Source organism: Myzus persicae, unplaced genomic scaffold (assembly GCF_001856785.1).
Source record: "Myzus persicae strain clone G006 unplaced genomic scaffold, MPER_G0061.0, whole genome shotgun sequence".
Taxonomy (NCBI): Eukaryota; Metazoa; Arthropoda; class Insecta; order Hemiptera; family Aphididae; genus Myzus; species Myzus persicae.
Window position 1 is genome coordinate 584,829 of NW_019100791.1, and position 22,981 is coordinate 607,809.

The 22,981-nt window shown below is 31.1% G+C and overlaps 1 protein-coding gene across 2 annotated transcripts in view; it reads right to left on the minus strand.

The window, feature by feature from the left end:
• The window catches only part of LOC111043023, a 37,211-nt gene extending 35,152 nt beyond the window's left edge, over positions 1-2,059 (minus strand). The window contains exon 1 of one of the 2 annotated variants that reach the window (XM_022327800.1): positions 1,665-2,059. The gene's annotated coding sequence lies outside the window, so the exon portion shown is untranslated. The remainder of the gene's footprint in view (positions 1-1,664) is intronic. The other variant, XM_022327801.1, reaches the window with a different exon arrangement.
• Between the last annotated feature and the right edge of the window lie 20,922 nt (positions 2,060-22,981).

Here is a 22,981-nt window from a genome sequence, read left to right on the forward strand (position 1 = left end):
ATATTATTAAAAGAAATACATAGTAGTCGCGAACTACGATGTATTCATAAATAGATTTTATTATTTTTAACGGTACATTAAATTATACTTCTACTTAATAATATTGTAATTATATTAAAGTATTGTTAACATTTGATTATTAGGTACCTATTTTGACAATATATATATTACAAATATATAGTTAGAAATTGTTAATGGGCTTAGAGGGAATTTTACGACTTATGACTGACAGTAAAAACTAAATACGATTTACTACTCGTAGTTAAACATGATGCTCATTTGTATATAATTCAGTGCCCCTGAGGTAGTTAACCCAATACTCGACTATAGCATTATATTGTATAAATGTATAATTGAATTTCTAATTCGAAATGATACATTTGTTATACAAAGATTGAAAAAAGATTCTCTTAAGACCTATATGTGAGAAAATAATCAAGCATCTGCTTTCACGAATTTTATGTGCAATTTAACAACAGAAAGTTTTAGAGTAATATGATCATAAAAAAACGGCCTACTTGTAAAAATATTTATGTAGTTAGCTAAAATGATCCTTGCTTAGTATTAGGAATTATACATATCATTATAATTTATAGTGCATACTACCTGCAGCTAGGTGACACGTATTATTAATTGTCTATTACTATTATTCTAAATTTACTTAAATAATTTTAATTAAAATTTATAATATAATACACCTCATGGTTCAAATAGCTAAAAAAGCACAACCATTTATAAAAAATTAGATAAGCACTAAAGCTATTCGTACTATTAAAAGAAATAAAAAAGTGTACTTTGGTAAATTATTTTAAACCAATTATATCTGAGTTTCCTAACACTATTAATGTATGCTATACGAACTGGATTCGTGAGAAGAAGTTTCTCTAACAATATGCATGCACAAATATACTTTGATGCACATCGTGTATAAGATTCATTTAAAAACTAAAATGTACAACATACATTAAAGTATTAATATTTTATAGCTTTAAATTGTATTTTTGTTTTTAATAAACAGAATTTTTTATTAAGTATCATCAAATATGTTTAAATGTACACAAATAATATTATTTTCTTTTGATTAGTATTGAAAAGAATTTAAAAGTAAACATTGTTGAAACACGTTTTTTAACATACAATACGTAACAATAACGACGGAATAACAATACTAAATAATAATATGATGTATTATAGAGTAATATATAAATATATAATATAGTAATATATATTATGTAATATAGGTGATATTAGTATAAAAATAGTTATTGAATACAGAAACTAATAATGATTAGGCAATGGAAAAGTGTTTTTTTTTTCAAGTTTCCGAATTATTAAATTCATTATTAAATCCCACATGAATGTCACATTTTTCATAGTACCTAGTACTATTTATTTTTGTTTTCACCTAGGTATCTCTAATCACGCATCGTAAGAAGAAAAATTATTTGTGTACTTTTATACATGGTGTATGGTGTATTATTTATTCTAAATATTATTATGGTGTAGTGTGTAGAGTAGTTCCGGCACGACCTATAATAATATTGTATTTACGGGTAGTATGGACGTGGACGTGAATTAGACTTGAACGGTGGGTGATGAAGTTAAACATCCTATAATAATACACCATCGTAATGCAATAACGTCAATAATTCGTAGGTACTTACCGCTCGTGCGCGGTGTGTATGTCGGAGCGATCCAAGTGCCCGATGCAGTCAGTAATATTGTCTCGTATTAATCTGATGTAAAATCGAATCAAAAGCGATCCGACGTGTTTACGTATGCCAAGTATATCGTGTAGCGAAAAAAATTTAAAAACAGAATTGAATTCTAATATATTATGTAATACTTTATAGGTGTTTCACTCGTATCGACGGACGACGCAGAGTAAAATACGAAAAATAAAAACCGCTTGTACACTACTATATAGACGACCGGAGACTATAACATAAACAGGTATACAAATAATAGTATAATATAACTACGACGGCCCAAGTGTCGGAACTCCCGCGCAATTGTTCCACGTGATATCGTTACCGGACGACTGTGCCGATGTACAGTCGTCCAGGCGAGCACTACAACAACGCCGTCGCTCGGACCCTCCCCACCCGCGCAACACGCCGACACTCCGCGGTTTTCCGAGTGTATAATGATATCGGCAGCGAGCGCCGCAAACATTTTTTATTTTTTCTCTTCACGATACTTTTTATAAATATTAATTTAACGATGTGTTCCGCGGCGGCGGCAGTGGCCGCGGACGGATGGACGGATTCGGTTTTTTTTTTCACGTCTTCTGCACCGCCGACGATGACAATATAATAAAACGTATAATATTACTGTATGCAGTGCATAATATATATACCTTTAATATATAATAATAAGTTATTTGGGTCAAACAATATAATTTTTACGTATGCGTGTATATTATAGGTATATTGCCAATATATAATATTGGGAAAATTAATTGAACCAAATACGAGTGTGCGGTAAAAAATCGTGTCACACGATTTCAAATCGATGCGATGGTTATTGGAAATCAGAATTTTTCACATTATTATCATCGCTGTTAGTATATATTATTATAATATATTAACGTGGACATTAATGTCACATATTATTACAGTGCACAAAATCATTATTGGCTTTTTAAGTCCCTACAATAAATCCTTTTTTGGATGACAAATGTTTTTCTATATAAATTTCAGAAACATATAATTATTCATCGAAAATCGAAATAGGATAATATTCTATCTGGAATTATCATAAAAATACTTAATTTTTAGTTTATACAGTATAATATGGTATACTCTTATATTTCGCAAAGCGGATCCGTACTTTGCAATGTATTATTTATTTATTTTTTTGTTTGTTTTCAAATGTTTGTCTGTATAGGTATTCATTTCGTCTGTTTTAATAGACTGCAAAATCCAACCTAACGAATCAGTAGTTGTTCACATACTATATGTTCACGAATACATAATGCTAAATAACATAGCTATGTTTTCACTCAATTCTTGTTTAACATAAGTACTTAATAAAATGGTAGGTATAATTGACTAATCAAGACTGGGCAAGTTAACTATATTTTTAAACTCTTTATGTTAATTTCCCAGTTAAAAGTTAACCCTTATTTACCCTGAGTAAAAATCTTCAAAAGATATTTTGATGCACTCTATGAATGTAATATTCTAATGTTGCTATCAATTTAACAATATTCGTTTAACATAAAAATATGTTAATAATTAATAGGCACTTGGTGCATTATACATTTATATTGTCACTAAATACATTTAAAATTTTAAACACTTTAAATATGTGGAGAAATCAATGGTGACAGATTAATTCAGAAAAATCTAAAAATGTGGTGAACAAAATATAATTATATATAATTTAAAAAGTCCTGTAATATAGCTATTAATACTGTTGCCACTGTATATTTTCTTAAATAGTTTATGGTGTTATAATATATGCATTTCACACATGTAATATAAGCATATAATCATTATAATCACATAAGACACATTCAGATGGGGGGACTGTTGGAATTGATTAACAACCCCGGTTTTGAAATTCAACTGAGCTTCCCCACTTCTATTCCTAAAGTTGTTATCATTGAAATGACGTCACTGATTGCAAGTATATATGTACTATATACCAGAGCTCGGGATTTCGTATACCTTTTCTTGTAAAAGATGAGCCATTTTTAAAAAAAATTGCAAAATCATGATTTTTAAAGAGCCGCTATGGTTAACATAAAATAATATATCATAGCACAAAAAACAAATAGTAAATTTTACTAAGAAATTTCATTGAGAATTGGTAGACTTCAAAAAGATGAAAATAAGTCTAAAATGTAGAAAAACTTTATTTCCTAACAATACATTATTATTACGCATTATTACATTATTATTAGTATTATTGTTTGAACACATATGATATATTATTTAATTAGACACAATAATACACACAAATAAAAAAAACTTATTTGCTTAATTAGTGGGATTTTTGACACTGTATTTCTGTGAACAGCTTATTCAAATCTGCAGGAGACTGGAGAGTAATCTGTAGTTGAATTTTGTAATTAAACTTCTAACAGGTATCAAGGCCGATATCATTCGGTTGGCTTCCTAATTTATTTTTAATAAAGTTCATATTCAAAAATATATGAAAAATAAAATATGTATAATAAATAATACCTTAATATATATATAAAAAATATGATAATCATTTTTTTAAATTTATATTTTACTGGTCCTATCATAGGAATTGATGCATTTTCCAAAGAGCCACAGATGGCATGTCGAGGAGTCGCATGTGGTATGTAGGTACACTCTAAATACCTATAATACTCGTTGTTCATATTAATGCGCTATATTATAGTCCATAGACGATGAATTATTTTTGACTATTCGTCTATATTCTGTAGGGTATGCATAATGCGTACTGCCAATCGCCATCACGCACATAAATTTATATTACGCGCTCTATTGTAATACACAGCATAATATATGTATGGTTTTCGCGTTTTAATATTTTAAGAATGATGTATTGGGAGTAAAACGTGTGAACTCGAGTTGCGAATCCATTATTGCGATTTGCGATGTGTGCGTGCTACTTGTCATCTGGCCTAGCTATAACCGAGTGAACGCTGATTGAAACTCGTCATCGATCGCAGCGATCGCAATTATATTTTACTCTCGTGCATATTTTGTTCAGTTATGTCACCACTCACCACACTCGAAACCGTGAACCAACGAGTTTAACGAACTTATTAGTTTTTATTATAATTAGCTCCGTTAATTTTTCCGATAATGTGCGGCGAGGTTGACTGATTATTTGGCCGCGACATGGCGGCCTATGCGTGTTCCACTATATAGATTCCCCGATGAGTCCATTTGTTTTTATCCCATTAACGGTTTGTTCGATTTAACGGAGTACACATAAAGTGTAAAATATATTTTATCACTGACAACAGAAAAAAAAATGGATAAAATACGGAACTTTACTACCTATATACAACGTTTATTATATATTATGCGCGTACAGATATAATATTTATAACGCCGCATTTATCGACACGTACACATTTTACCGCCTACGCTCTGCGTTCATCATAAAAAAGTCTAGACCAAGATGGTACGTTTTTTTTTTATTTATTTGTTGCAAATCATGGACCATATTTTGAAATATCATATCATTTCATATTTAAAAAATAATATCATATATATCGGATTTAAGAAAAAAATTATTGTTAAAAACAAAAAAAAAACCTAAAATTACTGAGCCGTTAAGTGTAACGTGTCCATAAAAATAATAACAACTTCATATTTAGTAAGTAAAAAAGGACAATAATTTTTATTACCGTTGTGAATGGACATAGTCGTGGTGGAATTGCAAAACTAGGACGACGTTTGTTTCAGAGGACCACGTTCGATTGTTCCTGCACACAATATAATTAAAAATCGTCTTCTATTTAGACAAAAAAAAAAAAAAAGTACATGATAATAAAATAACGAAAAATTTGACACAGTGACAATGTACAGACTTGACCAACGTTTCAATAACATACAGCCACTAAATACTTGGTTCAATGATGTCATCACTCATCAGCCAACCGAAAGTCAAGTGTAAGTGTGTAACTATAGAAAAAAATACCGTTTTGTTCAATTGGAAGACACTATAGTCGTGTACTAGTGTACTCGTGTACCTCTGAAAATATTTTAATTTGTGTCATTCAGTATTCTTATATGCATATGATTTCAGTTTGTTCCCTCGATTCGTGTAACGCAATTTTAATGACATAATATACAATAGTTATATGTACTTATTTATGTAATTACAGTTCTGTAATTCCAAAATAAAATAAATATATATTATTATATTATTTAATGATAAGTATTATACATTCAATATATTTTAACTATAATAAAACAAAACGAAAATTATCATCTTGGAAAATTTTGATTTTAAGTAGCATAGAATATTGAACATTATCGGCGTAACTATATAATATTGTATACCTAATATAATAAAACGATATAGGTATAACATATATATTTATACATCAGTTTATTATAATTCCAATTTTACCATCTTATACCAAATCATATTAATTATTATTTGTATTGGCTAAAATTGTATAGGAAATATTATTATCATTCTATGTCAAGTACCTGTAGTTTGATGTTCAATATTTTTTTTTTAAATGATTGACAAATAAATGAGTTTATTTTATTTTATTGGGTAATTTTGTTAAAATGTCAGCTTTATATTTTCAAGATATTCTGTACAGTCAACATTATTATTTATTATCAAATTTTGGTTTTAAATCTTCCTCTCAGTTTTGTTTATTTTTCTTAAATTAAATACACTTGAACTTTATGCATTAATTCAATTGTACAATATTTACATATACATCATTTTCTATTCCCAACAAAAAATGTTTTAAATCAGACATTATGTCAGTTACTTAATAAGGAAGTAAATATTTTAAGCTGGACAATTTTTCACTCAATAGGATATACAAAATATTATATTTTTGTTTTCGTTTGTATTTTGTCTTAACACAATTTAAATGGACATTTAAGTATAAACATTTTATATATTAATACAATGCCTTATCGTTTATATTATGTTAGAACTTAGAGATCACACATGCAGAAAAAAATCACTGGAGCGGAAAAAATCCGGTGAAATGAATAATCCATAATATTTTTGTGTGCACCTTGAGATAATATAGAATTGCATATTTTATTCATTATGCACGATAAAAAAACAGAAAAGTTATAATCGCTTTAAATATATTTTTTGCTTTTTAAGTATGCAGGAGTGTTTATAATAATATATACGCTCAGTAATATTTTTTATGGTCAATTTTTTCTACGGATTTGTAATATAAATCGACACTTTCTCGAATTTCAAATTTAGTGCACAAATTGTGTTCTCATCACGCACCGCATACCTAATACACACATAATCGCACATCTCGGCCCCGTCAATCACGACACTTCAACCAAATATCACGCGTAAATTTAACGACTTTGTTATTTATTGGCCAGTAACACGACGAAATTCGCGTTGAAAATCGCCGAGGGGCGTGCAGGTACAACGCGCTTGTATATAATATCATATTTTACTACAGTCGTCCCGATAGAGTTGTCGACGCGGTAATTGGAAACGACCCATCGGCCGACGTATCGTACCACTCGATCTATATAGTCTCGCCGAAGCAGTTTACCGTACAGATTGCATATAGGTAGGTGCAGAGGTACGTACTTATAAATAATAATGTGTGTACGTTATTATATAGCTCATATACAAAGGAACTATTGGGATGAGACGAAACACCTAATACCTATAATAATTAACCTCCGCGGTGTTCCCATACGTGCAGTATGATAAATTCTTGAATACAACTCTTCGTTTATGTATTAAATAGGTAATAGAGGTATATGTTAAAGGTTATGGTTTTAAAAGGGTTCACTTTGAAAGATTGAAATTGCAATATTTTAATAATTAATAGAATAATTTAAGGACATTTTGATTTGATTCATCTTACCCGCACGACCGCACTATTAGGTGTACCTATATATGGATAAAATGTGATAGTCTGAGCATTAATATTTGTACAACATAGTGTCATAAATCATAATATATATAATTTTTGTTTTTGTAATAAACTAATAACCTATTATTATTATTTTTTTTTTTTACTACACATTTTTATATACGTGGACATAATTTTTTCTAATCATACAAAATACAACACATATACATAGAATACGTTTATTTAAATAAATTAAAATGTCTTAAATAATTTGGTATTCGCAGAAACTAGATCTCGTCGAACTATGGATACCCGTCCGGTGTATTATAGCCGTTTATAGTTACCACACGACATCACGGATTGTCAGAGTACCTACTTAGTACACGTGCTGCAGTGAAGAAGAGACGGTCTTGTTACTAGCTCGAGGTCTAAGTGTATATTAGGTACCTACTGCCTACACACGAATTTCGATACAATAATAAAGCATTATTATAACGATTTGCTAAACGAATGTGAACGTCGTTTTAAAATATTATACTTATATTGCTGTAGGTACTTTATCTTATGAGCAGTCGAGATGACACTTGAGACCGATAAATAAACAATCTTCGTCGTCGCCGATCGAAAAGAGACTCGCGGGTGTCGAGGAGGAAAAAAACGAGAATATATTACGCGAAACGCGAAAGAAACGGTCAGTGAGCCGGCAAAGGAAGTAAAAAAAAATAAAAAACGCACGAGGACCGCATTAGCACGTTCTTCGCGACCGCGCCGCCCACGTCCACCTACTATATACATTATATATATATATGCGTGTGTGGCAAACAATACAGTATCGCGGTCTACATTGATTTTACCCGCGCGTTATACTTTCTCCGCATTTTATACGAGTTTTATACATCGTAATACGTATAATATAATAATATTTCGCATGTATAAACACAAAAACTGAAATCGATCGAATTTCGTTGCCTCTCGGGTTTTTTTTCCACTATCGGTTCGCAATTATATCTCGTCGATCCCCAGCCTCGACCGACGTTTCCGCGTGCACGTGTGAACGTATGTGTGTGTGTGTGTGTGTGTGTGTGTGTGTGTGTGTGTGTGTGTGTGTGTGTGTGTGTGTGTGTGTGTGAATTCTTCAGAAATGATGACGCGTATCCGTTCCGGCTGTTGATGATAATATTTTCGGTGGCGGCAGCGGTCACCGCGGCCCCCCGATTAATTGGATTATAGGACTAGCGATGTGTATTATATTATTATGGGTTTATTACAACTATATAGCGTATATTATATTTATCGGCGAGACGATAGGATTCCGCCATTATTTATATATATATATATATATTATAAATGTTAATTTGTGTGTAGGTATATACGAAAACCGCGGTGGCCGATGCGGTGCTGAATGTCCGTAATATTGGAAGATCGGGCGAAACTTTCGATTCTCGTGAAAAGCCGCGGTCACAACTTATTGTTTTTGGTTTGGTTATATGTTATTATGATATCCTACTGTTCGCGAAAACGCAATCGTTCGACATTTGGGTAACTCCAACTACGCGGTTTTCTTGCTCGTCAAGACATGTACACATTATGGGTAAGTATTCACCGCGTATACCAAACCAACATAATTTTTATTATTATACCTATAAGTGAAAATCGAATAATTATTAATGCGCCTGCTTTAGCAAGAAAAAAGTTAAATATTATAATACTACAAACTCGTCACAACTATAACAAACATCCGTCGTAATTAGCTGTCACTCATTACTCCGATCGTTCTAACAAATCGACTAATATTTTATTCGAAAATGAGAAAGACAATATTCTTCAAATAATATATTAACGATAATGTTCGTTTTGTCTACAATTGTTTTTCTCTGCTAAACATCCGTTGAAATAACCTAGCCAAATGTCGGCTGCAGGGTAGGTACTGTGAACTCGTTTCTTGTAGGCATCCGCCTATATTAATATAATCATGTCCACGCACTGTCGCCCGCATCTGATCCCGCACGCCATTATTTGCTAGTCGAGCGGGACCCATGTAAGGATATCGGTGGCGGCAACAGCACGCTGTTCGTACGTGTGTAACGCGATAACCATCGATATACTTCGATATTTTATGTGGGAAACCAGGACCGGAGGTAGATGACCTATAGAGACAATGTGTTAGAATACGGACTACATTTGGCTATTAGGCCGGAAATTATTATTATTATTGTTACTTCAAACACAATTATAAGGCGATCTCCGCCCGGTCTGCAGCGATCAGCGAGCAAAATTTGAGTCGATACAGGTAAATGCACGATATTGCGTACGCGTTGGTATTAAACAATAGAAAATGTCACAGGTCAACAGTATGCGATTGCTATTGTGCGTAGTACAAATTTACTGTAACAATTAATGCGAACGACTTGAACGAGCAACGCAGTGCCGACGCGGAACATTTGCGGGGAAAGAAATTCTGCAGTGCACATGACATCTTACCCTACCAATATTAGCCTCGAGTTAGTTGAATATTTAAATTTAAAACGTTTGTATGATATCTGCAGGATAATTAGTTGATTTGTTTCCGGACATGATGTATTATTATTATTATGAGTTAGCAGCATGGGTGGCTCTGTTTTAACAATACTACTCCTCTGCTGCCACCGTTTATCGGAGAATAAATTTAAATACACTCAACGTGTAATATACAAATACATAAAGTAATTTAAGCTTCTACGCGCTTAAAATTAACATATTATTGGTTTCAAAAATACTTCAAAATATTTTTTTCCCTGTTTAACATACAGCAGTAGAGGCTCTGTTTTAACAATACTGCTCCAGTGCCGCTATCGTTTATTGGCGAATATTATTATATTACTACATCTTATTAATAGAACGTATTAATTAACTTATTAATCACAACAATTTAAAGATAATATTAATTTCAAACAACGAGTTTTTCTTTTAAGATTAAATAGTTCAGAAGCTTAATAAACAATAATACAATATCATATACATAATAATTACATATACCCACTTAAGCTGAAAATACAAGTGCCCGATTAGGTATGTTTATTATGATCAACGTAAGACATATTAAATTGCCATATGAAAACGTACAGGGAAAATAACATTATTGTGTTCAAATAAGCTTGACTGGATAATATCGAAAAAGATGAGTAATTTCAAATGCAAATTTACTTGACTCATGTATCTTTATGTCTGACGTGTTGTGTACTACATTGCCACTATAGACGTTTTATTCAATCGTAGACGGATGAATACACCTGAGAGTTTTAGTAGGTTAAGGCTATAGTAATTTATCATGTATTTCCTCAAGACAAACAATGTATCTCCCAATGTGCGTCGGAGGCAAATATTTGTGCACATTTACAATACCAAAAAAAATTAATTTTTTAAAACATATTAATGTAATATGTTATAAAATATAATTTTGTAAATTAAATCCACACCGTTTACAATAAATTATTGGTCAACATTTAGTTGATTCTTACCAAAAAGAATAATAATTAATAATTTAGTTGAATTGAAAATGTATAATTCTGTGGGATGAGCAAAAAAGCTCGTTCACTCGGTTATTAATTATTTATGTTCCTTATATGATTGCGTTAAAAAGTTTTAAAATACTCGGACAGGCGAATCCGGATACAGGCAATATATTTGATATAGGCAGAAAAGTATCAGCTTTTATTACTGATAGTTTGCGTTAATTTATAGATCAGTAAAACGCCATCACATAGACTTAGGTAGATACTAAGAATGTCGATAAGGTGAGTGAGTGTGTAATTTTACGACCTCTTAAATAATAACAATGTGTATATAAAACTGCATGTTCTGGTGCTGGCGCACTGCATTTATAAAATAATTTATATCCAATTTAAACGTTATTTTCCAACAATAACGAACTTTTAACAGGTTAAAGAAACCAATTTATTCTGCACGTGGGCGTGTGTGTACTGGTGTATAGGTACTAATAAAGTACGTTTCAACTAGTGTGGCTGTTGAACAATTAAATAATTAAAGCCATATCAATGGTAGGTATACTTAATACTGTTATTGTGACGCACAACGGCGGTGTAGGTTGTGTGTTTAGAAACTTTTAATCATTCACAGTTATTCATTATAGCCTTATTAGAGGTATTCGCACTACAGTATAATTGTTAATTCCAGTTTGTTGGTAATAACGTGTAGTTTATCGGTCCATGTTTTGTTATTGTAACTGTCGGTACACTGAAGTACCCCAAGGCCCAAGTACTTATATAGGTAGTTTACATAAAGAAGAAATAGAAAAATAAAACATTCAACTACGGAATCGTTTTCCTATACATCGCCGGTTTAAGGAGGGCAGAGAGGCGTTTTCAGCGAGGCTCATTATAATATTGTACCTATATTATATTAGGTATTATTATTATCATGGATTTCGGACATATTTTGTTTGCGATATTATAACGTACTATTATTATTATTTTATTTTATTGTGGTGCTCGGGTTTAAATAATATAGAGGTCGAAATCGACGTAAAGTTTCCGGGTCATCTACGAGCGGCCGTGTGGTGGAATTTCGTATTGTAACGCGTGAAAAGAATTGGCTTTACCGCGTGACCTGGATGCGCATTGCCAATATAATAATATATCTTAAACAATAATATAAGCTAGACGACCATCTCGCCGACCGAGGACGGTTGTCACCCCGAAACGAAATAATAATAATAATAATAATAATAATTGATTAACTGCAGGTGATTGCGTTTATCCGATTTTCACAGATCGTGAACGAGTCGATTGTTATATTATTATGGGACTCTCGCCGAAATACGCTATTATTGATGTGGGCTGCGGCAGACGACAATAAAATCCATTGATTATATCAAAAGTCAATGATAATACATAATGGGCACTCATCTATAGCATGTATATACGTGATGGATCGTCCAAAACGTTCGTGTATATATGGAAAAGTATAAAACGCAAGGTAAAAACTACAAAGTTTAAGGCAGTGTTATGTGTAACTCAAAATATGTACACGCAGTAACTTTGTCGATTCACATTGTTCAAACAGGGTTTCATTAAATTGTGATTTATTTTTTTTTATAACACCCTACCATACCAATTATACACAAAATATTATTAAGTGCTGTTGACTTTCGACTATATACTTCCGTGATCAAAATATGTAAAGCGAATTGCCTAGTAAGTCAGGCTTTTCAGACATTGTCAAAAATATTAGTTAAGACCATTGATTTTATGTGTATTAAAACTATATTAGTTTGAAAGTTTCTAACTTTAGTGAGGTATTATTATTTTTTATTTATATATTTATTTATTATCAACAATACGGGTTGAGCCCAATTGAAATAATTAAAATATAGTATAAAACTAACGAAAAAACAAAGAGTCTATTTGATTTTTTTAGAAAACAATCGATTTTATTAATGAATTCATTATTTTGTGCCATTGCTGAGTTGCATGAACAATCGCTACACTTTTAGTGAATTGATAGTGAGCTAATAGTCCCTTTCCCTTAAACATGATTTAGTGAACTATTCAATTTTATTGAATCATTAAATTAATTAATTTTTCATGTGACCTGACATATGTGTTTCAGAATATAATGAATTTGATAAATGAATGTTATAATATGCTGACGAAACTAATAAAAATGTCTATATTGGATTTGAACAGTCCTACAGAATAAAATAGAACTCGAAAAACTGTTCACTATACTATGGCATAACAAAACATGACGCACACATACATATTATTATATAATTTTAATATTCTGAAATATGAATACAAAAACATCCTTTAAGGACGACGATCTTTTACGAAAATATGTGTATCGCATCCACTTCGCATTGGTAATAGTTTCGACTAGACACAAAAATAAAATAGACACAGTTATAGCTGTACAATGTACATATATTTATAGATACACGAAAGACCGGTATATGTTTTAAGTTTTTACATTCAATAGTAATAAGAATAAGAGATTTTATACGATTGTGATTTCGTAAACATTTTTAATGGACGTCCATCAATACTGCCCACTACAGTTGTTACTTTATTTTTTGCTTTAGTATACATGCACGGTTCAAACTAATCAAATTGTGTACCGTTTTTAGGCGGATGCGTGTGACGAATTCCCATTGAATTCGGAAGCAAAAAGATATATACTATACATATAGGTACTGTTCGTTTTGTTATTATTGTATTGTTTTTTTTTTTAATAACTCCAAACGTATGGTATACCCGAGATAATATATGTATATAATTTATTTGTTATTTTATCAACAATAATTTATTCGTACACGAATTTTAGGTATCACTTATGAACGGATAGTTGTCGAACTTCAAAAACAATAATAAATTATACTGCTGTAAGTTTAATGTGGTATATACGACGACAAGATGAAGTGGAGCCAGCGGTGGTAATACTGCACGAGGAGGGAATATTATAGTGTCCATAATATGTTTTTACTGGTTGCGTGGCGTGTCAGAAGCGCCATCACGTTTTATTTTTCCCATGTCTTACTACAATAAAACGTTTGATAGACGTTTGATGGATGATCTCGACAGTGTATTTGGGTCAGCGAATAATAATTTTAGTCAAATAATTGTAGCCCCGAAATAAGCGCAATGAAAATCCAAAAACCTCTATTCGCTTAGTATAAAAAAAAAGCGACTGCATATAGTGTTTTGTTATTGCAGATATGTGCCCGTTGCCTGCAGCTTTCCCATCGTTTATTACTCATTGACCGTGTATAATCTTTCCAATACTATAACGTCTAGCATTCTTAACTTGCTACCTGTTTTCTCACTTAGGGTTGGAGAGCATGTATTTGTTTCTAACGATTATAATATCATCATCGAGTTAAATATATACCCGATTAATGCTCCGTAATCTAAATGTTGTAAATGGATTTCAATTCATATGGGGATACCCGAGTGCATCCGCTGTTGGATTAGTCTGTTCATTTTATAGTACGCTAAGAGTTTGGTCAAATGAAGATGCATCATGCATAGCTCCTATTTAGGATGATTCAAAGTTTGTAGTTAAGATTATCAGAATCAAACAAAAGAAAGTTTATTTTTGAAAAATATATTTGGATTACATTTTGAATAAATAAAGATGATTGTATCCATAATGCCGGAACATGGAAATCTTCTTATAGATTATTCACCAGATAATTATATAATTATGTAGCAAAATATCCCACTTCGACGTTGGTAGTAATTTGCAGGTAATTTTAAAGGGACAACAAATTCCGTGTGAAGTGTCCGTTCCTAGCAAAATTCACAATTTTCTACACACCGACTACAACATCTAGATTTTAGATATTTACACATTTTAGAAATATTGAACATAAAATTCGTAGCGTAACTAAGTAATAGCAATCCAAACAACCAATCAGACAACAATATAATGAAAAGAAAAAACATTTAAAAAAATCTGTATTTGTCAAAAAAATATCTTTTTTCTTGGGACACATTGGTGGGTGATAGGCAGCTCAATCCAAAAACACTCAGGATATAGAAAAAAATCATTATCAACTATTTTTTTAGTTTCTAAAAATTTTCCCAGATTTTTGTAAAAATTACTAGGAACTTAATTTTACTTTCAACCCTCCCCTCCTCCCTCTTTACTCCCAAAAGTACAAACTAGTTAGAGTTTGCTACCAGAAACCACCCTCAAAGTTGAAGATTAAAGCATTCTTATTACTGCTTCTAAAGGGGTGACATAGGACAAACAAATCTTGTAAAATGCACAAGAAAATAACCTTCTATGCAATTAGGTAAGTAAATACTAGGTATACATAATTATACATAATAATTTGTTGAACTTCGAAATTCACTAGTATAACAAAAGTCAATAACTATAATTATATATTTATCGTAATGTATCTAGATAAATAATTTAAACCATACTATTTTTTACTTTTTTATTTTTTTTTTTCATCTAACTTGATTTAAATTGACTACTGTAGTTATCTCAATGTGCTTTGAGTTCAAGTACACCAAATAAAAAAGTACGTATTGACAAGCGTGGTGCGAGACTTCCTATGTTATAATAATATATTATGGTGTGTAATTTACACAACTGTGTACATGGTAGTCTTAGAGCATAATTTTTACCATTTAAATTGTTCTCACTCAAAATTAGGTAAGACGTATATTATGTTTTTATTGTACACTTTACATGCACGGTGCATATATATGTAGCCTATGTAGGCACATCATCGGTACATCATGGGACGCTATTTTCATGTAAATTTTGTAAACATTTTGTATGCAATTAGTGTATAGTTTATGCTAGTGACTATAACGGGTTAGTCAAAGAAATAAATAAAAACGATGATAATGTCGCCTTCACAGTAACGGTTAATTTATTTCGCCGTATTCAAAAACCCACACGGTATAAGAAAGTATTAGTGGTTAAAACATTTTTCCGACTCACCGATTAACTAGAATACCGATTTCAGTATACATATATATATATATGTATAGGTATGTAGGTAAACATTTGAAATTTTTTTTATAAATGTTTTCATTTTAAATAACGTTTGATGAACAAAATTTTGATAAGATAAATAATTATAGAGTTCTGAGAAGAACCTAGAGTGATTTTATGACAATGGGATATTTTTTTTTGTATGTACCTACTTAGATATATAATTACTAAATTATATGTTTCTATTATTATGTCCACATTATATATGTATTATGTATATTATATATGCACAGATAACAGACAATTTCCTTTTTTTGTTCATGCATAGTTCACAATCCTCAAGCAATTATTTTACAACAATCGCAAGAGGTGAATTTGGATGAATTTAGGAGTATTGAGTGAAGAAACCATCGATGATGGAACTTCATGGCCTTGACGGTCAAGTGGTTGATTTAAGTCACTTACAGAAGGTCTTAAAATTAAAAAACGATTCAATTATTTTTTAACATTTACTGTATCTAAAACGAACGTCTCGTTAACAAAATATATTTCCCATTAGAAAATAAATTAATATAATATATTGGTGAGTTTCTAGATGTAGCTCAAGCTTTTGATAGCGACTGGCACTTGAAAGGACAACTTTTTAAACTAAAAGCTATGTTGCCTACTTACTTTACTACATTCTATATTCAAATCTTACTAAGATGAAAGATCCTTTTTTGTACTCTCTGCAGGTATTCAGGTTTATCCTTTTGATGCTCTTATCTAAAATCTCTCTAATCGAAACTGATGTTCCTCAAGGTGCTATATTCCAGCCTCACTTCTATTCTACCTCCGATGAAGCAACCACTCTTTACACCAAAACTATCCAAACAGTCATCACCCTCATCAAAATGAAATACAACTTTAAACCAATTGTTATATTTGTAATTAATTGGTTCATTACAAATATAAGAGTAATAATATTATTATCTAATATTATTATCAATTATTTAAAACAATATTTATATTTTATAACTACACATGTGTTGGTCATACGGACAGAATGAAGAGTGTATTTACAATATTCTATTAACCTCAAAACCTCATAATAATAATAGTAATAATAATAATCATAATAATCATAATAATCATAATAATCATAATAACCATAATTATCATTAATCATTACTAGAGTTAGGATGTTGATGACTTTTGCATTTTTTTCCTTTGATTCTATACAATACTATCCTAGTTAAAAATTTGACTCATGCTCTCTTGATGCAGAATATTCTAATTTTATTTTGAAATTTTCGGCATTCTTTAGCTATAAATGCATTTTGTTTTGTTTTTTAACGAAATTTTTTCATATTTAAAATAATTTTATTTTTAGTTTTTCTACAATGTAGCTAATGTGAGTCAATTTTAGATTTTAGAGCAAGTGTTAAACCCAAGTTTGGAAACAAATTTAATTTATTTAAAATCAAACTTTGGAATTGGAAAAGTAGTAAAAAATCATTTTAATATTATTATTGTTGGGTTTTTGTCGTGATTAAATTTATTGCGTTCCGATAAGATTTACTGTTTGAGCGTTATATATTGATAAAAAATAGTGCTCTTTCAGGCGTACGCCGATCATACACGCTTATCGAGTATTATATTTATAAATTGTATGGAATAAATCCGATAAACAAGATTAAATTGACATAGACATTAGACCTATTGATTGAAGTGCTTATGATAGCAGTTAAAGGAACTATTGTCAGTAGTGATTCGGCATTCACGGTCACCATTTAATCGATATTTTTCAAATTTCATATTTTAACGACTTTAACATGCCGAAAGCAATATCATCTGTAGGTTGCCGCTTTCGTAGTTATGTAATAAGTGAATATGGAGACGATATTTTTTCTTGTGATGGTGAAGTGTTATTTTGTAAAGTATGTGATGTTGAAGTCTCTGCATTGAAACGATTTACTGTTGAACAACACGTAAATCGAGAAAAACATACTCGGGAAGTCGAGTGACAAAAAAAAGAAAAACCAAAAACTCAATTATTGCTAACTAATACAAGTAATACATCAAAAAAATCGTCATTTAATTTGGAACTATGTCAAACTTTATTATCAGCTAATATTCCGCTTAATAAATTAAACAACGAAAATTTTCAAACATTTTTAGAAAAATATATTAAAATTGATATCCCAGATGAGTCAACTTTACATAAGAATTATGTTATAATGATACAATTCAAATAATTTGAGACTACGTTGGAAATAAAAAAATTTGGGTCAGAATGGATGAAACAACAGACGACGAAGGGCGATACGTGGTAAATGTCATTATTGGGACTTTGGAATTAAAAAATCTTGGAAAAATATTTTTGCTTCATACTGCCGTTTTGAAAAAGCAAATAATTCAACAATTTCCAAAATGTTTGATAAATCTATGTTTATACTATGGCCTCTTGATATTAAACACGACAACGTTTTACTTTTTTTATCTGACGCGGCTCCATATATGGTAAAAGCAGGAAAAGTTTTACAAAACCAATACTCTAAAATGATACACGTATAACTTGCATGGCACATATGAGATTCATAGAGTGGCCGAAGAAATTAGGACAAATTTTCAAGATATAAATAAACTTATATCAGGTATAAAAAATGTATTTCTGAAAGCGCCATATCGAGTACAAATGTTTAAAACTATTGATTAATTAATGATTCATTACACACATCATATTATGCAGATGCTATAGCATTATCTAATAACCCCGGATGGACATTATTTCCACTTATTAGTTAGTAATATAATAATTATTCAACATCGGTTTAATATCAAATACCAATCACACCTATAATTGTACTATATTTAATGTCCATTGGTAGTGCATTATATTATAACGTTTCTCCGTTTGCTGCAGTTTATATGCGCGCGCAGAGGTGCACGAAGTGTTTGCGCGTAACGATATTGTTAACACAACAAAGTTCCAGGATACATTTGTATAGTGTACAGAATCTAAGTATAATTGTGCTTAGGTGAATAATTATCTGCGCCGGTGAGCCAGGCAGGACGTGTACATAATAAATTCATTGTTATTCTCCGTCGCGTTTACAGTTAAATAATTGCTCGCATAGAACGTGTTCGGGTCTTGTTTCATTGCACCCCAATTGAGTATTACTCGTATTATTATATTATTGTTATTAACATTACTATTATGCAATCGATAATGTATATACATACCTAGGTAAAGTCGCAGTCGGCGATGGTCTGGTGACTGTGTCGTCGAAAAAATCAAAAATTCCTGTTATACCTACATTATTTACCATTATTGCGGTTTCTTCTGCAGTGACTATATATAAATATATGTATGTGTGTGTATACAATCTAGTTAACGTCAACGAAACCTTATAGCCTTTCAGTGTTGTGTTTTTTTTTTCAATTAACATTTTCCACGGTCGACACATCGGGACACAAACTACGTAATATTGCGGTCTTTCCAGTTAAATGTCTATTGCCGGCTGCATCTGCAGAGCTCCTGCAGCCATCGGTGGCAGACGTTGCAACAGTTATAATATGTAAGTACACACCAACGCGACGATTGTATTATTTGTATTATTATTATTATGTATTATTGTCAAGGTCTTCACCGCAATTCGACGTTATTCATACCCACCTGTATATAAATAACCGGCAATGTTACAGCTGTTTGTTGATGAGCGACGATTTATTGTGATGAAGTTATTTGTGGGTTTTTGTCGCCGGTACAATGGCTATTATATATTTTGATTTTTCACGAAGTGAAGTTAACTAAAATACAACAATTGCATAACTATGATTAAGCAATAAGGCTACGGTTTATTTTATGATCTATTTTATATCTGTCCATTCAGGAGGGTGATTTCCACTCTGGGAGGGTTTGGAGGTAGAGTCCGCTTCAATGAGATGTCTGTATATGATACTACGAGTTAAGCCACGCGAACTGAATGATAGAGTGACTTCTTGTCAGACTTTAACTGACAAGGTTACACCCGTTTGCATATATTTTCGAATACTCCAATATATTATTATTGATTATAGTATTATACACTTATTATTTTTGGGTTAACCTGAAACTAGCCAAAGGGTACTTTTTAACGGGCTTAGTGAAAAAAATAACGGTTAAAACTTTTCAAAGTGCCACGCTTTAAAAACTATAATGATTTGGATACGTTTTTTTTTTAGGCACCATCATTTTTAAAACTTAAATTTATGTAGGTATGTTTAAAAAAAAATTGCAAGACTCGGGTGGGGTGGCCAAGTTCCGATTGTTTAATCAAAGTAGGTATATTATATTATGGTGCAATGTTTAAAGTTCCGCTTTTTGAATTGAGAAGGTCAAAGCAGCACTACAGAACTGTATTACAGACTTCAGGGGTGTAAGATGGAGTGCGTTTTATAAATGCGGTATCTCTTCAATCTCATCAGGCCCCTAATTTGTATTTTAATATTTTATGAATATACAAAGGAGTACCTATGTATTTGTAGGTTCACAGTTCGTTTTTCGTCGGTAAAAATTATCAAGTGCGAATGTCCCCCTCAAAGAACACTGATTTACTGTATCACACCTTACAGAGATTACACACTCATTGTCCACCCATTTACGGCTCACAGGGAAATATTTACCGTGTAATATTTCAAGTAAAGGACACAAATTATTAAATAAACTTGTTTATTGTTATAAATTAATTCTAAATTATATTTATACAAATTTGCCTACTTCTCTGGGCAAAGAAACGTATTCAACAATACGATCATGAATTAATTTTAATTAATAGACAATAAGCAGTTACACCTCTAAAGGATTCCGATGCACCAATTTCTAATTGAACATCCACTGCTGAGGTTGTTGCTGAATTATTCTATTTTGATGTATTGATAACTATGATTTGGGCGTTTGATAGAAAAGTGGAAGGACTTAATATCGAGTTCCGTATACATTTTTCATAGTACGATTCTTGAAAACATGTATACCTACATTTTATATGATAAGGTAAAATTAATGAGTTAAAAAAAAAATGAAAATATAAGTAAAGTGAATATTTATTTGTTGGTAAAGTTCGAAAAAAAAAATGTCGGTGTGCATCACTGTAAATATTTTAGTGTGAGCGACTAATAGGTGAACAATGAGTGTGTTATCTCCGTAATGTGTGATACGGAAAATCAGTGTCCTCTGAGGTGAACATTCCGGTTTGAACAATAATTTTTTTACCATGGAAAAACGAACTGTGAACATACAGATACATACTGCTATACAATATAATTTATTGATAATTAATAAAGTTGAGTTAAAATGGTCGCAGGTTGCAAAAAAACAATACGATTATTCACTTATTTAGAAGTTATAACTTATAAATAAATGGTGACTCGAATGACCTCAACGTCTTATCACATAATAGTTATAAAACTAATAAATCGTACTGCCGCACAAGTATTCTATAGAATGGTCGTAGTTGTAGTATAGACAGTACACAGTAAATGTGTAAATTTGAATAATTATGCCTATAACTAATTGGCTAATATTGAATGTAGCCGACTGTCGAATAATATTTTAAGAGCTGTAAGTACTATTGGGGAATTGATACTATGTAACATGACGTAGTATATTTTTTAAATTTGAATAACTATAACTAGGAAATAAAGTAATAAGTAATAACTAATAATAATATATTTGTATAATAACAAGTTTGACATACAATTGTTACTTAGTTTATACATATTATTTTGTGAAAAAAATATGTCCTTATACTATAGATATATTTATTATTTTTTCAATCATTATTTTACAAATAACTAAGTTAAATTCCATAGTCGAACATACCTCACTTATTGTCGGCAATAATTAGATTTCGTTACGAAAAACCGTTATTATAACATATAATAATGGTTCGCAGTTCTAAAAAACACTGTCGCATTCTTTGTTCCCAAAATAAACCATAAAATATAACAAAAATATAAAATGATTATACACGTAATACCAAATACTCATAAATGTTTTATGTTATAAATTATAATATGACCTGCAGTTACCAGTATAATATAATATATATAATATATATAAATATATATATTATAGCCATAATATATAAGTTCAAAATTATATGGTTTGTTTGTCTTTCTTTTGAGTGATCGTTTATACCCCGTTTATTTATTACTTTTACTAAATCAAATGTGAAGACATCTAATAACATCGCATTTTAGATTCTGATGATTTTATTGATTTTACAATGATGTGTGTAAGTGTTTTTTCTGCCTGTTATCACCTTTTAGGGCTGAAAAAATGTCACCAAAACGATAAACTTTCACTTGGCCAAATACTTCAAAATATTTTATTGAGATTTTATATAGTCATCAATACGAAAATAAGAAACAACTTTTTGCTGTGTAAACAAAATAATTGTTTAATTTTTAATAAACGTGGACAAATATATGAATAATAAATTATAATAATACAACAAATTTATAATGATTATCGTGAATATTATGATGATCATAAATAATATGCATATTATAATAGCCAATAGGTATATTATAATATTTAATTTGATGGCTTGGTGAGGCGCCGTCGTACGCTTAATCTGCGACCACGCTCTGAGCGTACGCACCGGCCGTCGTTACTAGCACTCGGATGGGTGACCACACATACAAAGGTGTTCCAACCAACCGTCCCCCCCCCAACACTGTACTATTCTAATGACCTTAGTAGTTGAAGTCTTCGTCCAAAAAAAAAAATGTATCTAACATATCATATAGTATATATAAGAAAGATAGCAATATAAAATAACTTCATTGTGGCTTGGCGTGGCGCGATGTCTAAGCTCAGTTGGGTACGGTTTCTGAGTGTACGCACCGGCCGGTGTTGCTAGACGTCTCCTGGACGGGATTTTTAGCAACAAAATCCTTGTCCTACATACAAATATGTGTTCCAAACCAACCTTACCGCCTTATAAATGCCTAATGGCCATA